At 37.8% G+C, this 24,187-nt stretch overlaps 1 protein-coding gene across 1 annotated transcript in view; it reads right to left on the minus strand.

Moving 5' to 3' along the window:
* The window catches only part of LOC104565350 (contactin-associated protein-like 2), a 971,843-nt gene that overhangs the window by 176,984 nt on the left and 770,672 nt on the right, over nucleotides 1-24,187 (minus strand). The gene's annotated exons all lie outside the window — the stretch shown is intronic.

Genomic DNA, 24,187 nt, shown 5'->3' on the forward strand with positions numbered 1-24,187 from the left:
TTCAAAAGGTGAGCGAAACAGATTTCACTTTTCTGTGTATAGCTATTGAATTAATCAACTCTGTTTTTTTTTTATCTTGTATGCTCCTTGTTTTACTTTAAATTGATCTCTCTTTATGTAATGAAAATATGTGACCAGGTTCCATAACTATTCCAAATTAATTTTGAGTTCACATAGTTATCAGATGGATTATGCAACATTTGACTACAAATGCTGCACAGAGACAGGCATTTATTTTCATTCTGGAATTTCATTGGGAATTAATCTGTTTTCACTGAAAAGTAAACAAGTTCATCATGCTCTCCAGCTGGTCCAAAGCAGTCTTAAACAGATAATAATAGGCTCCAAAAGAAATGTAGCATTTTTTTACAATTAAAAAAGTGATGGTTTTAGTGCTTGAGGAAAGGTTAACTTATCTTTGTTGTAATCATATTCCTTGGTGCTAGGTTTGTAACTTGGTATTTTAATATGCTGCTATAAATTTCTATACATGTATTTCTAATGTTTTGGGATTAACTAAGCCTTTTATACTACACATAAAAAATATAAGACTAGTATAATTTCAATTTTATAAATAACCTTATTATAAAAGCTTATTTTCATATGCCCAGTTCAGTAAGGCACTTAAATAAGAGCTTAATTTGAAGCCCATGTGAAAAACTCAGTCAATTCCAATATAGTTATCTTAAGTGGGGGGCTCACAATTAAAAAACACAATGGAACTCAGTTTATAAACATTTCTTTACGTGTATAGCTGTAAAGAAATGAAAAAAACCTGTACACAGCATTCTGTCAGCAAAGCAAATGCAGTCATTTGCTTATTAACACATTTTACATGCAAAATCCTCCATTACAGACAATGCATTTTTCTCTCTTTGTAGTAAGACTGAAATATTTTGATAATTTCCATCTGTGCACCCCACTCACACATGTCAAAAAACGTGCATCCACAATCATCTCCCAAAGTAACCACCTCCCAATTAAATTTCGTCATCCTGGTCATAAATCCACTTCCTCTAGATGATAAATCTACTTCTATCGCAGAGATATGTTGCAAGTAATCCACACAAATCTTCAAAGAAAATTAAATCCTAGAGAGATGGAGAGGGCAGACAAATACCTAAAACCATACGAAAAAAAAAAAAAAGAACCACTCTGAAAACACTTATTTTGTTTTACGCTTTTGAATTGTAAAACCTAGTATAAAAATATGGCTATTGAAAACACAGTGATGTGAGTAATATGTGGTCGTTGGGGGGTTTTATTAGTTCTATTAGTTGTTACTGCTGCTGTGCGGAAGGGCTGTTCAAGCCCAATGCTAATGCCCTGGACATGGTGATAGGATGACTCGAGTCAAGTCGTGGTTCCTAATTAGACATTTTGGCCCCTGTGCCTTGATTATAAAGGTAGGGAGGGCTGTGAGTTAGGAGAGCTGCAGCAGTATTTCCAAGCAGTAATAAAACATATCAGATATGGCACTCCAGGCTTACCAAAGACTACTCAATGAGAGCCATGTAAAGGGAAGTGCTGTCACTGCTACGCTTAATGACTGAATATTTTAATCCACAGAGGATCCAGGTATAGTATTAGTGATATTTGGAGCTGCTATCAGATTTCTTTTTGTCATCTTTTAGCTTAGTTTATGTGTGAGAGTGGAAAAACTATGGTTTCAGTCAAAATTCTGTTTGTTTATCCATTTCCTATCAAGCAAAGAATCGCAGGGTTCAGTCAGCAAGTACTTTGTTAAGAAGCAAAATTGTTGACTGGAGTGCTAGAGAGAAGTAAAATTACTTAGACTTGTCAGAAAGAGGATTAGGAATTCAGAAACAGGTAGAAATGATTAAAGTAGGTGAAAGCAAAAGCATAATTACACACCACGGTGACGAGTGCCGCAAAGCACCACGACAGACACCCAGTGTGTTTTCATTCACTGAAATGATGACTGACATACAGGTTTAAACCCAGCATGCTTTAAACCCATGCAGCTATTTTTCACATCTGTTGTTTTCAGTGTGGATATTTCGTTTACCCCAGCTACGGATCTGGACCCACTAAGACACCTCTGTTATTAAGGAAAACCTCGCGATCGGACTGAGGAACACAAAAGGCTTTAGGGAGACACTAACACACAGGATTAATTTCCAGAAAGTCAAGGAGGTAAGCTCTGGTTTTAGGGGTTTTGCCTTCAGCATTTATTCTGGGAGCCAGCCCCACCATCAAGAAGGCCCACACGGATACACAGACACCTAGACGCCCTTGTGGACACTGCGCCGGGAATGTTCTGATAGGCAGATCCACACACCAAGCACAGCAGCATTATGGGGCAGGCCAAAGAAAAGCAGAAAAAAGGTTGAAATAAAGATCAGTCAGGAAGGCAACAAATCATGTAGAAATATGGATCACACTCTCCCTTCTCCTGTTTTGCCCCATTTTTCACAGCTATCATCTCCTTTTGAAAGTGTGAATGCTCCTGTTTCACAGCAATTTGTTCATTACAAATGAAGTAATGCACTCCAGAGTAAAGACTGATCGCTAACATATGTATACACACATGCATATATATTTAAGTGTATTGCAATGACAAGTTAACACAAGAAGCCATTTTTTGTTTGTTCGCTTTTGAAGCGATCTTGGCATGGAAGAAAATTTTGAGTCACTGGAGTACATTTTTTTTTTTTAAGGATTTGTGGAGAAACAGCATCAAGACACAAAGGAGCAGGAGATGAACTTTCTGCCTGCCCTGGGGTTTTGATTAAAATCCAGTCTTGATGCAGAACTACTCTCTGGGAAGGAAACAACTCTCCTTTGAGTACGGCTGTAGGAAGCTTTTTCAAAAGTACATGTTTACTAAGTGGATAATCAGGAGACATCATCATTTTCCTTCTTGAATAGAAGACCCTTACAAGGCTTCAGGTGCTTTTTATTCAGTCACTTGGAAGAAAAGTAATCATGCTATTGGAGCATAGAGTAATCCATGCATGGATACCAAAAAAATGGACAAACACATCCAGCCCTTGAGGAGGCCTATTAACCTTGCAGACAAAGTTAATGTCTGAGATGTGAAAGCAATCTCAGTGAATGCTGCTGTGAGGGCAAAGCAGATCATCTTATTTACATGGGGTATGATATGGACATAGAAATTTGCCAGAACATCAGCTTCAAACCATATGGTTAGTGATTCAAATCTCACTCTGTCTAGAAAAAGCCTTTAACATTTACCTGTAATAGAGGCAATAGTCGCTGCAGTGGCTTTGCACTGATGCACTTTAGTGAAAATTAATGAAAAATATTAGTTCTTATTTAAATCTATGTGCCAGGTTATCTCAAGTTTGTAAAAATTGCAATAATTTGTGATCCCTTTTTTTAACAAATCTGGTCATCAGTGTTTTCTATTAAGAAATGCTCCCTCTCCACAGCAAATTCAGAAAATAGAAAAAGAAGAAAAAGACTAGGGGCCCTCTTTGTATTCTCACAGATCTCAAGTGTCATAAAAAAACCATTCCATTTTCATTTCATAAATATATCTTCTTGTGAATCATTCCATTTAATATAAAAACGTACCCAGACAAAGTTAATGTAGTATGAACAGAACTCTTAACAGTCAATAATATATTTATTTCTAACATCATCGAACCGTCTCAGAATACATAACTTTTGCAAGAACATTTTATATTCTATTAAGAAGTTAATAAAACACATTATTTTCAAATGCATCTGATGATTAATAAAAAATGGGATAACTTCAACATTGTGGGGCTCTTGTTTCAAAGCTGCTCAGTACCTATAACCGAAGCAGTAGTATTTAGATAACTCAGATTAAGCAGTTGAATAAAGTGGACAGATACTGCAGTATTCAGATATTTCCACAATACAGCCCTTGCATTTGTTATTTGTAAACTACCTGAAGGAAAATGTTGATCTTTCATTCATTTTCTCTTCCCAATAAAAAGGTTTCTCCAGTCTCCCCTTCATTCTTCCCTCAACAGAAAATACTACCTTTTGCAACAATAACCTCTACATGCCAGGAACTTTTCTTCACCTCTTTCTAGCTTTAAAATCAAAGAGAATGGTTTAAAAAGAAAGTCTAGGCATATTTTCAAATCAAAGTGAAAGGCTCATAATCTCTGAAAAAGAAAAGGTTATTAAAAACTGCTCACTGGAGCAGTTTGCTTTAACAAATGCGTGCAGTTGATCCCCTACACACAATTAAGAGTTAATCTATTGGACTAGATGACTTTGAATTAAAGTACACAGAAAGATGGAAAAAGGTATTTGGATGATTGTCTTTTATTTTTCTTTTTGTAACAGGATCATTCCAGTTATCAATTAACATCAAAGATTCTAAGGCCTGTCAACTATTATGTGCAAAATCGTTAACATTTTTCTGTAAACCTTCTTTTGTTCACTTTTTGCTAACTAAACACATCAAAACAGCAGGAGCTGAATTGATTGCCCAGTCCTTCCTCTTTGGAAGGACAGGCCCAAAGATATCTTTACAAATGGTTAACTACAGCTTTGGAATGCTAAATTAATGATAGCAAGAAATGAAAGTATGATATTACGGATAATATACAACTATGGCATTAAAAAGAGAAAACTTAAAAAAAAAATGCTAATCTGCCCATGTGGAAGGCAGTTAGAGTTTTTCTATGCTTGAATGAAATGTATTCTTTACATTTGCATTTTGAATTAAGTCACACTAAAACATAAAGTAATTTTAGACTCACATAAGGGCAACTTGGCTTTAAGTCACACTTCAGTGCAGTGTCAGGAACTCACACTGACACTGCACTGAAGAAAGGGGCATGGAAGAACAATTTTATGACGTTCAGCATGCTAACAGGGCTCTGTGTTGCATAGTTCACTCTCACCTTGTATCCTCTTGTCATCTTTTTCCCTTGCACCACCACTAGCATCTGTTCCACACAGGTCAAACCATCCTCATGAAGGAGTGTGACTCGCTCAGCTTCTTAAAGGCAGGAAAGCCAAAGCTGGGCAGGCTCAGTTGATTTTGTGTTTATTTTATTTTGCTCATCACTTTTCCTCTCTGTCACTGATGGGTGTAAGTACTGGTCTCAAGCTGATTAGACGCTTTGCAGATTTGCTGCCTCTGCCTCGTGCCAAAGTGCTTGCCAGCACTGACCCAAACTGAATGTTTTTTCTTTTACTATGTCTATTCTGAAGCACTTCCTTTCTTTGTAAGTTCGCTGAGGAACTTGGGACTATTTGACAGAACTATCAATTTTAAAAAACTGTATAAATTATGTGAAAATTTAGGATTTAAAGTCTGTTTAGAAACAGAACCATGAAATAAGTAATCTCCCAATAAGCTTGTTAATACAAAAATTGATATGATTCAATGCATTAACCCATTGTCTGGGCAAAAATGTTCATATTATAGTAAAAAACAAAGATTAATATTGGAAGTTAGTTGGGAAGAGCATACAAAGCACCCTGGATGATTTTATTTTAAAATATTCATAAGAACATTTTTAGTTATGCCATTTTTGCTAGAGAACCATTGAGGAGCCATGTTTATAACATACGATGGGGACCAATACCACTTAGGAACTAATTTTTGCCCTTTTCCTCCAGTGCCCATCTCTGACCTCCAGGATCACAACTTGGAGAGAGTGCATTGTATACACGCCCAGGAACCTGGGTTCAGGTGTTACCATGCCCCATAAGCCTCTGTCACGTTTTGGTGCATCAAGATTGAAGGAACTAAGAAGAGTTTAAATTTTATATCTGTATCTGCTAAAGGCAAGCAGAAGGGAACCAATGGAAGCATCTGAGCAACTAACATTAGAGCTTCCTTGCTGGCACACATGCCTCAAGTTGATGATCACGCATTGCAACACATGAAAGTGTTTCCATAAAATGCCCCATTATATTTGCCTGCTAATCCTTCAAAGAATATTTAACAGGTATTTATATATTGGTTTCAAAACATAAAGCAGTAGATAGAAAATCTTATTCTGGCCATTGCGCATTTGGTTAAATGCAGAACCATATCTTTTCTTTAAAATTCCCTTCCCTGACCAACTAAAGTGTAGGTAAAAAAAAACTAAACAAACTTTTTTTTTCCCCAAAAATTATCAGGCTACAAGAGGAGGATTAGGAGGCAGAATTACAGTGTTGGTCCAATGGCATCTTATGGCAAAGCTTTTTGACAGCTTTATTTTGTCATTGGAGAGGTTTGCTCTTTGACCCAGCTCATGAAAAGCTAGTACAGTACAAATGATTTTTCCCTTGTCAGGACTCATATTCCAAGCTGAAGCACTACTAACCAAGCCTGCATTTTTATTTTTCTTGGAATCAAGTCTCAGTGGTGAGATTTAGCTGGGGAAAGCAGCTGTTAGGTGCCCTTGTATGGTCCTATTTGATGCTTTTTAAAGCGAATTCACTACAAAATCACCACAGCCTCTATCACACCCAGCAATGTAAGGAGCTACACTTGCAGGTGTTATCATAAATAACTGTGTCCTGTAAACTTACTGAAGCATTTGAGGCCAGAGGACAGTGTCTCTGCTCAAGCTCATACTAAGCAGAAAAGGAACAGTAAGCACTTTTAGCTAGCAAAATGCCATTTAGAAAGAATGTACACATACATAAGTATTTTTCAAGAAGGCTTCATTAAATTTTTGCACACGTGATTCTGAAGCAATGGGGATAACCGAACTTGTTCTGGGAGGACCTGCAGGATGTCAGGTGCCAGCAATGGCAAAGCCAGAAAAGTCTTGGTAGCCAAAACACAGGCTACAACTCACACTTAATTTTACTCAGCAAGTTCATGAAGACACACTCTTACAAGTATGATTATTATGTCAGACAGTGTAAAGGATCATTTAAGGGCAAGTGCAAATGCAGAAAAAAAGTTCTGTAAAAAGTTCAGTAAATTATATTTGTATCAGCAGTCACATGCTGCGATCATATTTTCAGATCAACTCCCTTGCTGTTTCTAGATAATGACAACAGTCAAAACGTTCCTTAAAATAAATTTAAAATAGTCAAATAATTTTTGTGATCTTGCTTGGCACACCTACACAGAGGTGCTTTTAACCTATACAAAAAAGAAAACAGATAGCACTGTAACCTGTTACAGTGTTATCAGATTAACACTCTTATCTTAGATACACATACATGATTCACTCTTCTGGTCTCAATGTTCTTCCTGTTGCTCCTTGTGATCTGATTTGCAGTAATAGCAGTGTACCTGCAACTAAATATTGCAACGCCTTAAGAGCTGATGCCATTATTTTGCTAACAAACCACACACAGAATCACAGAGTGCTTGAGGCTGGAAGGGACCTCTAGAGATAATCTTGTCCAACCCCCCTGTTCAAGCAGGGACACCTAGAGCACAACATGCTGTGCTGAAAGCTGTAAATTCTTGCTAGTTACAATGATATTCCTATGTCACATCTCGTCATCTCCTCTTTTTCCTCTTTTTTTTTTTTGCTTGTAATTACACCATGTGCATGCATAATTTTGAAAACACAGTTGGCACAAACATATGACAACAGACATTAGCCTCTTTGCATGGTAGCCCCGCTGCTTCCCAACTGCCTGCCATTTCCAAGCTGGAAAGTATCCGATCCTTCCGAAACGGAAATGAAACAAAACCTGTATTACTATGACTTGTGTGCTCTGTTCCATACAATAAAAATGTACCCAAAATGGATTGCAAATGAGGAAGAAACGACGAGATGATCCTCAGCACTGAGGCTTACAGCAGCCTGACTACTGAGCACATTCGGCTGCAAATAAAGGAATCCACACTACACAAAAAATAGGATGTTGGGACCAATAAAAATTAAAGCCAGAGGTCCAAAACCAAACCATCTGTTAAGCAATGGCTATTTGACACACAAATGGAACATGTTAAAGAATAACACTCCCAAGCAGACTCTCACAGCAGAATGAATTTGCATCCCTCTCAAGTTTCTATAGCCCCAAACCTTTCATTTTACAGGATCCTTGCTGCCTTTGAGATTGATCTGTAAAGTGTTACGGATTATTATATCCATTTATTAAAAAACAGACAAATGTATGAATAATCTTTTAAAGGATATTCTTAGTACATGCTATTTTAGAAGCTGCATGAGATTATTAATAATGCTGATGCTGCTACAGAGAAATCTCATCAAATGTGAATTTCACTGGGAATGGAGAGAAGCGGGGAAATGAGGTAACTAATTTCAGATGTGTTACTTCCAAACAGTGTAATATAGGCCAAATTGTCCTTGAATCCAATGTTGGGACATGATCTAAAATGATAGGAACCCTTTTCCAGGGATCATTTATCAAGCTTGATGATGGCCTTGTGCTTTTGCTATTTAGATGATATCTCTTGTAGGCCGACTCATGTCTCATGGCTACTGCAAGACCCACTTCTCTATTGATTTTGGGGAAACAGACATATGTATTGATCGAGACTAACAACCTGAAAGGTTAGGTGACGTGTTTTACCTTGTCAAACCACCACCTCCAGCAGTCTGAGTTCAAGGCACTCTTTTTCCTCATTGAAGCACACAGCTTGTTTCGCTGGTGCAGCCATACACATTAATTCTTACATGGGGGTTTCAGATTTCTCCATGGGAAAATAGAAATTGGCTAATGACACACTTTATTGAGGACCTAATAAGATATTATAATAATCTCTTGCTCTACAGAGTTGAAATGTCATTTCTTAACTATCGTTATATACTCAGAGGGCACAGGAGGGCCCTGATAGAGTGTATGAAGTACTCATTGCTATATTAACAGTAGAAAAAGATCTCCAATTTCATCAGCTGCTGTAATACCTGATTTTAAAATCTTACACCACAGCACTGACATAAAGAGCAATTTCCCCTGCTTGGTGTGATAGAACTTGCTGTAGCCCCACACTCTAGAGAGAGAATAACTGACACATTAGTGAAGGTACCAAAATCAAAAGTATTTCCTTCAGTCAATTCTTTGCTCTGGCTACGCTTATCTCTTGTCAGGGCCCAAGGCACCCTAGAAACCACCACGGAGCGGGGTGCCCTCCCTGCACTCAAGGCTAGTAAGAGAGAGCTGTGTGAGAAACCTCAGCTGCCTTTGGAGCCCCTCTAAAAGAGCTGGGAAAAGCTTTAGCAGAGGCTCCCCCCAAAACAGACCTGCTAGGCAACACTTTCTTCAAATAGTGATATTAATGAGAATAAACAGGATGACCATAAGGTTGGAGAGTTTTTACACTGTTCTCTGCATCAAATGAATCTTTTTTCTACCTGCTTCTATGATAACACTGCTCGGGCATCTATATAACTACTGTTATCTTCTAAACAGTGACTTACGAACATGAGTTTAAGGAAACCAGATCACAACAAACCCAACATTTCAATGCAACTCTGAATTTAGTTGAGAAACATAATACTTGATACAAAGTGAGGTCCTAATTAACAGACTCATACAACACAAAACTGACACAGTTACTCACTAAATTGATCTAAAAAACAATAGATACATCTCAAAATAAATCTGCAAACAGAAAATTGTCATTGCTCAAGCTTAAAACAACCCAAAGTAAGGGATAATGGCAAACTACTGATACAGAGAGACCAAGATCAACCACTTCCTAAGCCCAGTATTAAACAAACAATGGGCCCAAACACAAAGACAAAAGTTAGGAAACAAAGAATTCAAACCATATTTTTAAAGTGGGGACAGCAGATCTCTTCCAGAAAGCAGAAAGTAATGACTGATCCTCATTAGGATTTTTACACAGACTTACACCATGGTACTGAAAAAGTTTTGTATTTTTTTTTAACTTCCACAGATAATCCATTCTTTATTCAAGAAAGAAACATAAAAATCCACACATCCAAACAGACTAGGATCAACTAGAGACAGAAACAGTGTATTGCACTATTCTTATGTTTGGCATATGATGTGACTGTTAATGAAACAGCAGGTCCACCATTTATGGCCAAGAAGAAAGATGAGAAATGGAGGGAGATTCAGAATAATGGATTTTTAAAAACTGCTATAAAATGAGCATAATGAAGAGCCTACAATCTTCAGTTTACTCTACAGAGTTTTCAACTCACAAGCCAAAACCACTTTGCAAGTAACGCTGTCATGCTAAATCCCAGGTAACATATTCTGCAGGTTCACCTCCAGTGACCAGAGTCTACAGGGCACCAAACTGCTAATTTTGGCAGTGAGATGTGGTTTGAAAGTTCAAAAGCCCTGGAATAAAATGTTCAAGAGCAACTCAGTTACACTCTATACACACCTACAGGGAAAGCAGAAATTTCAGAGGTCATTATGAAATTTTTCACTGCAGCAGACAAAACATAATAGCAACTCAACAGTGGAAGAGGTAGCCAGGCAATTTACAACTAGAAATAAAGTTCAGGGAAGTTCACAAAGCTTTGGCACAATTCAAAGAACTAAGATAGATTTTTCACCACTAAAAATCTGTATAGTGAAAAATGAGATCTTTTCTAAGACATATCCTCCAGTTCTACATAAAAAGAAAATGCTATGTGTGTTTTATATAAGAGATCAGATTAAATGATTTTTAAAATCTCTTCTGGTTTTATAATCTACATTGTGAATAAAACAAAAGATACTGGCTACAGTTGAAAAGTAGGGAGCTTTGGTGATGCAGGATCTGACTGATTTTTCACTTTTACTTCCTATGTAGTCTACAAAATGTCTCTTCATTGCAAAAGTCTCTTCACTGCTTTGTTGCAAACAGGGCTGGATTGTTGTTTGCTTTTGAAAACGAATCCATCCAGCTGATTGGATGTTAGTTTTCCAGCTGGAAAGTTGGAAGTTGATTTTTGTGTAGTGCCAGATTGCTACAGTTCTGCCTCTGAAAAGTCACCCTTCTTGTTATGGCTCCTTATCATAATTTTACCTCTGGTCAGTGGACACACATGCTCCAACATGACATGGCCAACCGTACGGTTGCACCAAGTCTTATCCTCAGCCTGCTTAGGTTGCATCTACCCATCAACTCATGGTCAAAACTTGCTTCTCTTCTTAGTCCCAAAGAATCATTGAATAATTCAGAGTGGTGGTGGTGGTTGGTAATGAGGGTGGTGGCACGAGAACATTTGGAGGTCATCTCGTCCAACCGTCTGCTTAGGATGATCTTTGAACTGGATGCTCTTGCAATTGCATCCACTGAGTTGTGGTCTATCCTCAAATTAAGCCAAAGCATATCATATTATCAAGGATACATTTTTAGAGAAATTTAGTATCTCAGACTGACTACCAATGATTCACTGGTGGTTTGTAGACTGACTGACCATGAGACAGAACCTGGCAGGAAAAAAAAATGCGGGGACAGGGAAGGGGTGATGGCTACAGTATATATATTTCCAGAGGGAAACACTAAAAATCAGCTCTATTCTGTGAACTTGCTGCGTAAAGTCCAAGAAGAACTGCAAGCTGTGAACCTGCTAATGACTAACTTATGAATTTGATTCTGTATCTTCTATATCACATGTACCTTTTGTTTAGGACTTACCCTGGTAAGATAAAGAGGCAAATGATTTTGCCTCTAGCTCCTGCCTCTTTTCCACATCTTTAATTCTGCCTGCAGAGGTATTGCACTATTTGACCTAAAGCTGCCTGAAATGGCAGCTGAGTGTCTAATTTATTGATGGTTGATATGGACAAAGTACTACATGTCTCTCATCAGCTTCATAGACATTCAGAAGTGAACAGCTTTCACTGCTTTGATGAACTACATATACAAAAGACATCTTTTGGTATAGGTATCCCTCTGTCAGCTTCTAGGATGTCTAAAAGTAGGGACAGACATTGAAAAACAAATCCTGCTGAAGTATTACAGTACTTCCGAAACTGTGTCATTCATAAAGGAAGTTGTTTTACAGTATATTTAATTTCCTGGCCTGCTGCAGACTTTCTGCATGACTTAGACAAAATGTTAAATCTCTCCATGTCTTACTTCACCCTTTAAAGTGGTTTTGTAGCCATAGTCATAAAATACTGCATCGTTGCCCAGATAAAGTCAGTAAAGCCTGGGTGGTCCTTGATGTAGTAAGTCCTCCATCCCAGTCAAATAAACAGCAAGGAAGGCCCAGTTGCTGGCAAAGACCTTTAAAAAGAACCACTGGTACAAATAACCCTCATTCCTAAGATCATCTGACTCGATGAGAAGCCTACATTAAAAGAATATGTTAAAAACACCCACAGAAATACTAGGATTTTTTTTTTATCAAATTGATCAACCACTTCTCTGCTTACTAACTGTCCCCTCATCCTTACCAAAAGATTAAAAATAGTGTGACCATACTTTTTAAGAGCAAGATTAACCACTAATTAACCAGTTTATGTTCATAGTAAGCTGGCAACCCAACTCTGAAATGAAACACAATTAATATCTTAGTCTGCTTTACTAAACATGTAAGAACCTTATCCGACCTGAACATCATGATATGAACTTCCTTTAGAATACCTGGTACCTCATGGAACCCTAAAAACTACCTTTTGTCCCCTCAGTATAAAAAAGAACTCCTAGACAAGAGGTCCTCTTGGCTACAATCTAACTGTCCCTGCAAAACAAAGAGAAAAGTCTTCCTTGTGAGGAGCAAAATATCTCTTCTCTGAATGCATGCCACTGAGATTCATCACAGCTTCATGTACCTAGAATGAATTACTAGTTAATTATTAATTATTCTGTCTTAGCCTTCAAAATAATTGTAGGGGAGAAAAAGGGTAAATCTGTAAAAATAAATTTCACAGCAAATTCCCCATTCTTCTCCCCATTCTGGTAATTTATATCTTTCACTTCACATTTGTACATGCACAAGGTAAAATGGAACAGACATCTGTTAAATAGAGAGAAAAAGGCAGGAATTGCTTGCCACTTTTAGAAAAAGTTACAACTATCTGAAATGAAACCTCCTTGATGAGATGAAGGTTACCTAAACCTACGGCTTCCCATTTACTTCACTTTAACTTGGGGAAGATGCTGATTGCTCTACCCATATCCATCGGTTTTGCTGGTGCTGGAGGAAGCTGCCCCATGGAGCATCCAAGGACTCAAGGGAGGTGGTGAGATGAGGAGCTCCCTTCACGCCTCCCTTGCCCTCTGCACAGAGATGGGCCTCCCTGGAGCACACAGCAGAAGGGATTCAAAGACACAATACAAATAGCAATGGACATGCCTGGGAGAGTTTATTTCAAAAGAAGAAACATTTCAGAAGGAGAAACAGACTTGGCAATGTACAAGACTGAGCAAAGTAAAAAAGTAGTTTGCATCATAATGCAGAATTTTTTAAGTATTCCCAAGAAATAACTGATTGCTCTAGCAGTCCACTGCAGTGCCTCTTGAGCTGCAAATCAAGCACTCTTCTGGAGATATTTGGCACTGTACATGAAGCAGAATGCACTCTGATCTACGAGCTATCCTGTGATGAGTTATGAAGAGGCAGTAATCAACTGTGAGCGAGCTGTGAGTCAAATTCATCCAGAGGAATTTTCTTTGCCATTTTGTACATACTACAGAACAAACTCTACCATACGGTAAGTCTAGCTGTAGCAGACCTAGTACCAGATCAGAAACACTGCAAACACATGATTCAAAAGATGCTGATTTGGTATGAACTCAAGCTACCAGTGCAAATTTGTTCCAAAGACCATTACAGATTAACTTTGTACTCATTTTGGATTAACTTTGTGCTGCCAGGCTTTGTGCTATATCAAGTATCGTCTGCCTATGCCACTCCAACCCTGTGCCAGCTCACGTATCATCTGACATCTGCTCTCCTGCAGGTGACAACAAACCAGCATAAGCCCATGAAGCTCTTGTCGACTTCATTATTACGGTCTCCAAAAAATTAAATGCAGGTTCAAACATCTTCAAATATGCATTGCTGGATAATCCAGTATGACATTAATGACAGGGGACCATCCACAGAGCTACTCTTGGCCAAGTTTCCAAAACTGCATTTCTTGATTAGGAACAGTCAGCAGCATCAAAGAAGGCAGACTAGCAGGTTTGATAAATGATCAAAGACACAAAACGTACTTAAAGCTCATGTCTACACTTCCAGAAACATGCCAGATGTTCCTTGAAACTTTTGACTGAAAGCACAATAAAAAGAGTGAGAAGCCTTTTTAAGGCAATGCTTTTCTAGGAAGATGCTATGGCACATTACCTTCATCATGCAAGCTGGCAGCCAGTAATTATTCACCATAATATCACATCCTTCTGTTTTGCTTTTGTGAGCTAACAGCCTTGGAAGAAATATTCAGGTTTTTGGAATGCAGCATATTCTTAGGCTCCTGTAACAAGCAGCGAAGAAATTTGCTCTTTGCCTTAATCTTTCAATACAATATTCATCTTGGCCCCCAATGAACATTGTCATTTCAATTAATGAGAAATAGGACCAATACCTGGGGAGGAAATTCCACAGAGTAAAAATCAAGATTTTCTGTCTGGGAAAGGGTTAGGAGGAGAATACACATGAGCAAACTCAGGTGTCTTTTCTGCAGGGGGACCAGCATTATTATTACCTGTGATCCCTACAGCCAGCCATTTATAATGTGTCTTTTCCAAATGGAGCTGCAAGACTTTTCAGGTGAGGCACTAGGTCTCTCTGTGCATTGAGGGAGATGACACAAACATCTGCACAAAGAATTATGGTGTTTCTGATGTCTGATGAGTTCCATCAGCCTGAGCAAACCTCTGCATCACTGAAGCATTTGAGGTAGGCAATAGCAAAAGATCAAATTCTTTGGATGAGATAATATTTTCTTCTCTGTGCTACTGTGTAGAATGAAAATAGAATATATTTTTCTGCACAATTCAAGTGCAGTGTATTGCCAAAATCATAACATTTAAGCTTTACATCATTATTTATAAAAAGAGCAGGAAATAAAATTTCTAATTAATAGACACATTAGTGAAACATGCCAACAAGCATTTAAGTCTATAACTATAAAAATACAGTGGCTTGAATGATAACTGTAATTAATATATGGATAATTGCTGAGTTAATGCCTGCTGAACATTTATTACTGTAGCAGCTTAGTGCTATGGTCATTGAAATTTAGGATTTACTATCATTTATGGCAATGGAAGATCTAAATAAACAAAAGCTGTTACTACTATTGTCACCAATTTCTGTAATTCAAGGTAAGGAGCACTGTAACATGTTCAGACCAAAGAATCAAATGAAAACATTTGGCTGAAATAAAATGAAGATCCCTATGCTGAAGAAAATGAACTCTAGGCCTCTAGGAATGTTGGGGAATAAACTAAGGATGCCTTGTGTATGTGTACAACTGTCAGTGAATATTCCATTACATTTTTAGTATGCTGTTTAGATAAAACTTTTTCCTTCCAGAAAAGGTACAATAAACACACCCCTATTTATATATGCGTTTTTACAGTTGCCATAGGGTTTAGCATTTACAGTGCTGAGTCACTTTAACTGCCTCTGAAATTATGGCAATCCTCAAGCCTGCAACTACGCTGGGCGCTTTTATTCAGCAAGGCCTTGGGCAGACCCACTGCAGACTGAGGGGCTCCCGCTGGCTTTGATGAGCTTTGAATCACACCCCAGTGCTGGCAGCCTCACAAAGAGGGAATGTGGCTGGCAGCAGTGACTGTGGGGATCTCACCTGCATTCCCAGCTCTGCGATGAGCTGCTCTGGGGGCTCCTTTAGTGACCCCCCTCACCTCACTTTCTGGTTCACCCTTCTATTAAGAACAGGGCCCAAGCTATCTACTAAGAAGACAAGGCATTCAGATCTGAAGTATTCTTAACAGGGCATCTTTACAGCACTGGCAGGCCATGTATATGCAAAACAAGCTATAATTCCTAACTGGGTGGCAGATTGGATCTCCTGAGGTCCCTTCCAACCTGAACCATCCTACAATCTTACAATAGCAAAACTGACCTTTACACATTTTGTTGGAATATTGTAACACTATTCACTGCAAATTTCTGTAGTATATTCCTCACTGTTCATCAGTAAGGTTTATAATTACTAACATGATTAGCATAGACTAATGCCACATGCTCTTTGTTTCATTTCTGTATTATTAGAGAGTCGTGCCTAAAACATCATATATTATTTCACTAAAGACAACCCATTAAGGATCTATTCTTTATCAATAAATTCCTAGGCTACTTTCTTCTCGTATTAATTACCACATTTAATTATTACATTTCTGAACTCAGCACAGGATTTCACGCTCCTGAAGTCTTGTCAATATCTTTTTAAATTAATGATTTAAATGATAGGCCAGCAGAATATTTAACTCTTAACAGGGCAAAATCTACCAGAGTTTTAGTTTTTATAATCTGTATTTAAAATAAATGATCAGGATGGTCAGGATGACAGGACTATGCAGTTAGCTGTGTCCTCAGGAGAGAAAATTCCACTGCAAAAAATCAGTGAGCATGATATGAACAAACTAGATATTGCAAAGGGACCACAAAGAACAATAAAATACAACTGCCATGCCCTCCACAAAATGTTGTTATGAAATTTCATACGAATGAAATTAATACAGTTAGTTGTAATAAAGGATTTAAATAAAACAACTAGTCAAAGCCCAAGATAAAATCAAAGGCAGAGAAACAAGCAAGGTTTACATGGCAGGCATTGACAGGGCTACAGGTTGAAATATGAGGAGCTGCACACAAAAATCCAACTGAGCAATGATAGAAGTGCCATTATAAAATCTGACCTGTAAAGATGTTCAACATCAACCTTGAGCTAACTCCAGTGTTCTTGATTCTGCATCTCTCCTTCATGGAGGAATAGATTATATCACCTGGTTAATGGTGGTCAGAGTCTGGAATGGTTTTGAGAAAGCATCTTTCTACACTGACAGACACTGAGAGTACGCGACTTGTTCCAGTCCTTACGCCCAATTTAGAGGAGAGTTTTAGTTGATAACCTTGAACACTCTTTGTCCTTAATGCACTGTGGATTAGATTCCCTTTTTTTGTATTTTTGTTGTTGTTGTTTTGGAATAGGACCACCACAAGTGTACTACATTTTAAAAAAAGCTCCATTCAAATCCTTTTCTAGGTAAGATGATTCACAGTTGTTCCTAAAGGATGAATTTCACCATGATACCTGAAATGTTCCTTATGAGTTTCTGCCTTGGCAGAGAAAGCCTGGAAAACTAAATGAAACACTGGTCCATAATGAGACAACAGTCCTTGTGCAAATAATATTTTTCTTTGTGTCTCCAGTTCCCCAGGCAGGAACTGTATAAAGTTACTATGCAGGATTACAGAATAAACAACAACTACAAAGTGTGTAGAGTTCTTTGAGCAAAAGGTAACTAATATAGAATATTCAAAGTATTGTTAATTGAATATGCAAATGTTTTTTGATGAAAAACAGTGTATATTGTTCTCACAATATTCAACTTTTTTTGTTTGAAATGTCTACAGAATTTCTACGAGCATGAAGATAATTTTTCTCTATGTCATTTTGAAAAAATATAAAAGATTTGCTACATTTATAAATATTTCATTTCTTTTACTGTCTTTATTGTCATGCTTCTTAAAATACGGACAGACTCTATTACGCTCTTTTCCCCCTTTTCAGTTCAGTAACTACATCTGGCATTTTTAGTGATCAGTCTAGCATGTCCAATCAACAATGGACACTTGCAATGTTTTGATCTATGGATCTTTGAATATATCAACATATATTGCACATAACTAAATTGTTTTCTGGTATTTTTTGTTTCAGTGGCTGGAGATTTTATTGCTCAGCTTAGATGAATGCTGAGATGTAGGTAAAATGACACAGATTCTGCTATACACTTACACCAGTATTAATATGGAATAACTCTTCAGAATATCTGAAGTAGCTGAACTGCAGACTATTCTCAGGTAACTGATAACTTATGACAGACCTGCTCTATGGACCTGGTCTATGGAGCAGGTGCTCCTGAAAGAGCAATAAATCTCATAATCCTGAAGAATCAATAGTAAAATCTCTAAATAGGTCACATGCCATTAGCTTTGTACTTCTCATTTGTCACATTTGGTTCCAAAATATTATCGTGACTATTACTGAAATTACTTATCAGACACAATATATCATCGTAGTGCTTACATTTTATAAGTATAGTTGAACCACTGATTAATTCATTTTTTCTTCCTCTGGGGCTAGTCTTCCCCAACACTATGAAACACCTTCAGTTCTTTTAGTGGTTACATTTACAATCTCTTTGCCTCTCTTTCTCTTGGTTGCAATTACTTTAACAAGTATCATGCTGTTCTTCTCACTCAAAGGTTTTGTATTTCATGACACTCAGTTAGAAGTTTCACTTTGCTCCATACAATTGCTATTAGCAGTACTACAGGGATACAATCTAATTCTTGGTCTGATCTTTGCAAAAAAGTTTGCTTCATAAATATGAACTACTTTTAAAGGAACTTTATTTAGAAATAATGTCATGCCTAGCACAATCTTTTTCTTTTCTGTCATCTGACTCCTTTCTAGATCTAGTTATCAACCCAAATACTTTGCAACTCATCAGCAAACAAAGTTTTAAAAGGCTGTTAGTGAAAACTTAGCAAGTGAATGGAGATACAAATTAATGTCTTTATTGGCAATATTCTGTTACATTTTCTACTGGATAACAACCAACCTACCCACCAGTAGAAGCTCAGGAGCATACTAACAGCACCATGCTTGCTTCTAGACTACTGGCTTTGTCACAGGAAAGCAGTGAGGAGGAAGGCTTATACAAGTGAGAAGCATATAACACAATGCTGTTCATTAATGCCATTGCTTGCAGAATTATGTGTTAGTTACTATTAGTCTTCTATGGATTCATTCATTTTTTTCACTTTCTGGAATCCAGACCAATACTGACTCCAGCCTAGCTATCTAGTTACCCCAGCTTGATTGTAGACAAGTTTTTCAGCTAGGATGTCACACAAGATGAATGGATTGGGATGCAATTTGGAAGTATTATAGCCTACATAATGGATCCATGCTTTCTTATAATATGGAGTGTAATAAAGTGTACAACACTTTAAAACAATTATTTAGCATAGCAATTATCTGGACAGTAATATTAGAAAGATATTAGGGAAAAATATTAGAAAGAAAGCTCCTGAAATAGAATACTACAGCATGTAAAAACAATACTTTAGGTCTTTGAACGACAATCTGCATAGTAACCTTTAGTAAGCATCTTATAGGTATTAAAACACAAATGTTGACTGCCACTATTGGAAAGAACTATTTCACCTTGGCTTCTAAAACTATGTCTTACATTATTACTCATGGAACACACTTATTCAGAGGAAGATACTTTTGCTTGAAATACTCCATGATATGCTCCGAAGAATAATTTCTCCCATCTGCTTCTCTTTATGAAGCCCAGAAATGTGAATTCTTTGTTGGGGGAGCTGTTGGGCAACTTTCAACCTTTAGCTGAGATGTGAGGAGAAAGAAGAGCTGGGAAGACAGGAGAAAACAAATGGGCTGATGTTTTGGGAGCCCTAAACATCATGCTCCCAAGAAGGACTTGGACACTGATGGCTCACCAGGGTCCCTTCTCCCTCCACTCCTGCTCCCAACTTTGGGAGCATTGAAATGGTGAAAGGAAGAAAAGACAACAGAAGTTTTCTTACAGAATAATTCTAACTATATTGTCAATGAGGATTAGTTAATTTGTACTAGTAGTTAGTTTGTATTGTAGTCAGTATTGTAGTTGTATTGTAGTTAAACATGCATTAGTTAATTTGAGTTACTAGATTGCTACGACTGCTAATTGTGCCAACAACAGATCCTGGCGTCCATGTATAATATAGATTTCCCTCTGTACAAAGCCAGATTTTGAGCGTTAACACGCAGGTCTTGCAGCAGAGCAGTTCACTTCTGTCACCAGGGCACCAGCTCACCTACTCTAGACTGCAATTGGGTTGGGTGCACATGCATTTTATTTCCCTCACTGTGGCTTAACTTCAAAATGGGATTTTACATAGGCAGGCAGGGTGAGGCTGCTTCTTCCCTCGAACAGCATGTAGCCTTAGCTAGCATAGACTTCTTATAGACTTGTCCATTCTCCCTACAATAAGGGAACCGCAGACATGCAGCTGAAACCAAAGTCATTATTCAGGTAAGCTTTCTTCCATTCCCTGGATCAAATGTCAAGCTTTTTCAAATTCTCTTTTATTTTTCATTTTTATTCTTTAATTACAGCTGTTGCTATTTCCTTGCTCGATAAAATTATCAGCTTTATTGTAGCAGTTGACTTCCTACTCTGTGATCTGCTGATGAGATACTTTTTTCCACTTTATTCTTCATTTTCTTCTTCCTGCCTGTACAAGGACTAGCCCTTTTACAATCTCAGTTTTAAAGACTAATTTAGATCTAACATGTTCTCTTTTGATTTAACCTTTCCCTTTCTGTTCACCTCTGTCTTTTCTCCCCACGTAACCTTTTCCCCTTTCCGTCTTACTTTTCAAGGAAGATTATGTGATCAAACTATAACTTTTCATCTCCCTTTATTTCTGATATGCTATTTAATAGTCTTGTTTCCCCTTTGAAACCTACGTGCTGACACAGAACTTATCTTCCAATATAGCGTATAAATATTAAATTTTCATGAGATTACTTTTGTAGAAATAATTGTTAAAAGCTTTGCTTATTTTCACTGCCATCTAGCTGTTCATCTGGACATATGATGGGACCCACTAGAGCAACAAGATTAGTGAATAGTGGAAGATTTGAAGGGTTTGAAAGCACCCCTTCAAATTAAACATAAAGCATTTAGAGAGAAGGTTTTCTTCATTGCTCATAGCTAGAAACATCATGAATCTACCAGTTTTCATTCTCATATCACCATGATATGTATTTGAGATCCATTAGTGATTAGAGCCTGAGTAACAGTTTATTTTGAAGAAGGATGTTCAGTATTGCTGTATTCACTGCTGGTGACAAGTTCACAAAGGGAAGAATCCCTCAATCCGCTGCATAGGCCCAGGGACTACAATTGCCTACAAATTTGTTAACAGTCAGCTGAATAGTGGGATTTCATATGGGAATAGGCACATTTCCTAGGGTGAGGAGGCACAGTCCAATCAAGAGAAGAAATAATTCAGAGATAGCCTTCTGCTTCCATTTTTCCATTTCTTCAGATATAACTGCCAAAGAAAGCTAGCACCTAGTGTCCCCCAGGAAGGAGGTCCTGTTTGGGGAAACCTCCTTTTTGCAGGGTTCAGAGTTCCTCTTCCCACAGCACACAGCAATACTGCGTTACCTTGCTTTACAGTGGTCCGGGATGGCAAACTTGCTTCACGCTACAGGCAGTTGTTGGGAGGGAGCTGTTTCATGGGCAGTTAACATTTCTTATTAATGGTAGATGTTTCATAGCTCCTTGGAAGGTAGGAAAGGTTTAAGTTGTCCCAGGAGACGAGTACAAGAGCAATAGCAAGGGCAGGGTCACCACCCCATACTAGAGGGCATATTTCGAAGGCTTAATTAAACTATATAAACATGGGCTTTTAATGCTGAAATTAGGTGATACACAAATCTGACTTCCCCAACTCTCAGCTTTTTAACAGCTTCTTCTCATGCTCTCGTATGCTTTCCTCCCACATAGCAGGGGGGCATGTTCTGAGAGCAAAACCAAGAGCATTTCAGCCTTCTCCCAGAGTCTGAAGTATTTCCTGATAGGCCTTTCTCTTGCAATCTAACAGATTCTAGAGCCATTTCATTTTAACAGAAGAGGGTTTTTTGGAGAGGAAAGCAAAAGGGAAAGGGCTGGTTATGTTGTTGTTCTTCTTCATATGTACTATCTAGCCAGGTGGGCTCTTAAAAGCTATTTAGAATCAAATCTTGATGCTTAAAGCAACGTGCCAGGAAAACACGTGCAAAGCCTTACTAGGTCTGAACTCATACGGTTGCAGGCTCAAGCATGGCTTGGGAGGACGACACAGACACCTACTTCTGCAACCTTGGCTTGCAGTCATGCAGCGATTCAAGGAGGGAAGGAAGCTGGGCCAGAGTTTTACACTCTGGTTTCTACACCAGCCACCTTGTAACGTTAAAAAGCATGTCTCCATGCTGCTATGAAAAATAAAAAGGCCCAAACTCCTTCCAAGTTTTACAACATACTTGCTGGGTTGGATAAAGGGTCAGTGGATAAAGGAGATGCTGTGCAGTTGTCCTTCACCAGATGTCCTTATCAAGCAGAAGCTACTGCCAACTTAGTACTTAGCCCCGGTAGCCCCAGACACAGGAAATTTTTGCTCTTTCCAAACTCTGCCCCCTTCTTCTTATGTCTTTAGTCTACTTCTTTTTTTGGTCTACACCTGCTCATGGATCTTCCCAAAGCAGTACTAATAAGATGTTAAGCTAAATGGCTAGGTGAAGTTCAGTGTGCAATTTCAACGCAGTTTTCTCTCTTCTTGCTCTCATGAGACCACAAATTACCGTGTAAAATAACTGACGACTAAGACTTGGCAGGTACAATATTCTAATACTTTCCGAACTTCCACAGAGATGCTATCAGTTCGTAACAGCATTATAAGCAGATGGTTAATTGTTACAAAGCTGCATACTGTTAATTTTGAAACTTGCATATGTTACCTTTTTTCAGGGTAACATATGGCTGAGAGAAATCATACTTATAATAATGCAAGGGCAGGAGCAGCAAACACAAATTCACAAACTGTGGAGAGCTACGGTGAGTGGCATTTCTGCTTTTTGTGGCACGGTTTTTCAAAGATGATAAAAGAGAAACAATCTTTCCAGTGAATGGATGCACTCCTGCTGGCCAGTACGAGGTGCTTTGGAATATTTAAAGAGCTGGTATTAGCTCTCTCTTGCTAGGAACGTGTCATATTCTGTTCTGAAGAACCGAGCAACTGATATGTAACTTACCATTTCTTCCTTTAAGGTCCTTCCTTTAAAAACAAAACAATAGCCAAAAAAAAAAGTGTATACCCCCAAATTCAGGTTATCTAGTACCATCATTTAACATCCTAAGAGAGATCATCAAAAGAGTATGACAGGTTACTCACGGCATATTGAAAACATGTACTTGCAAGTCCTCCCAAATCTCTGATGATATTTCTGGAGGAATTGAATATTGTTTTCCATATTTCCACTGATGTTTTTACTAATTAAATACTAAACATGAATGGCTTGATAAACCAAAGGAATAAGGAATTGGCCCAATATTTACAATACTACAATTCATAGATTTTATTTAGCTCTCAGCTTGGTGATTCAATCTACCAGTTTCATTCTAATATCTCACACTACAACAAATTACATCAATAAAATCATTACTGAAGTATTTCAGGAATAGTGAAAGCTCTCCACTTTGGTTTGCAAGGAATAATTTGGTGCTGTAATTTTAAATTCAAAATTCAAGCAGCACACAAACATACGCATTCATGACACAAACATACACATTCACGTATTTGTTTTACAGCTGAAGTTATGAGTGCTTCCCAGGATGAAATCAAGTTGATGGCAAACAAATTACACTAGAGAATTATGGCATTAAGATAAAATAAATAAATAAATCAAGACACAGTCCTATACAAATGTGTACTATATATTACTCTGATAAAATGCTCTAGAAGTATCAGAGAAGCAGCACAGAAACAGACTTTTGAAGCATTTTTGTCTTCTACTTGATGTTATGTTTAGCCTCCTGGCAAGACATGCTGAAGACTGCTTGAATACCATGTGAGTTATAGCAAGTGGTTTTCTTTTCACGTAATTATAATCTCCCATGCTGAGCTGACACCACATACCACTCATCATTATTTTCTTTGCAAGATCCTGTAACTATATCAGTATGTGTTAGAGACTGGTTATATAGAAAACAACAGTATTTACCTATAATAAGATTATTTATTGTAGGACTTTGGCTTTCAAATGGGCTATTTCTCCTCAAGGAATGTAAACAAACCAAGCCTCATAAACGGTGTACTTCCCGATTTTGAGTTCTCCCAGACTGTATGGAACTTTGGCTTGTATTGCTTTGATATGGTAGTATAAAATAATCCCACAGAGCTTGTTTTATTTCATTTTTTTTCTCTTTGCCCCTTGACTGGCCACAGGTATAAAGAGATACATATCTTAGAGAAAGGAAAGCACCAACAATGCAGCTTAATTTCTAAACAGAAATATCTACTGTATAAAATAAGTACACAAAAAGATGACTCAT

This window comes from Tinamus guttatus, unplaced genomic scaffold (assembly GCF_059628265.1).
Source record: "Tinamus guttatus ecotype Peru unplaced genomic scaffold, ASM5962826v1 Tinamus_guttatus_pri_ptg000104l, whole genome shotgun sequence".
NCBI lineage: Eukaryota > Metazoa > Chordata > Aves > Tinamiformes > Tinamidae > Tinamus > Tinamus guttatus.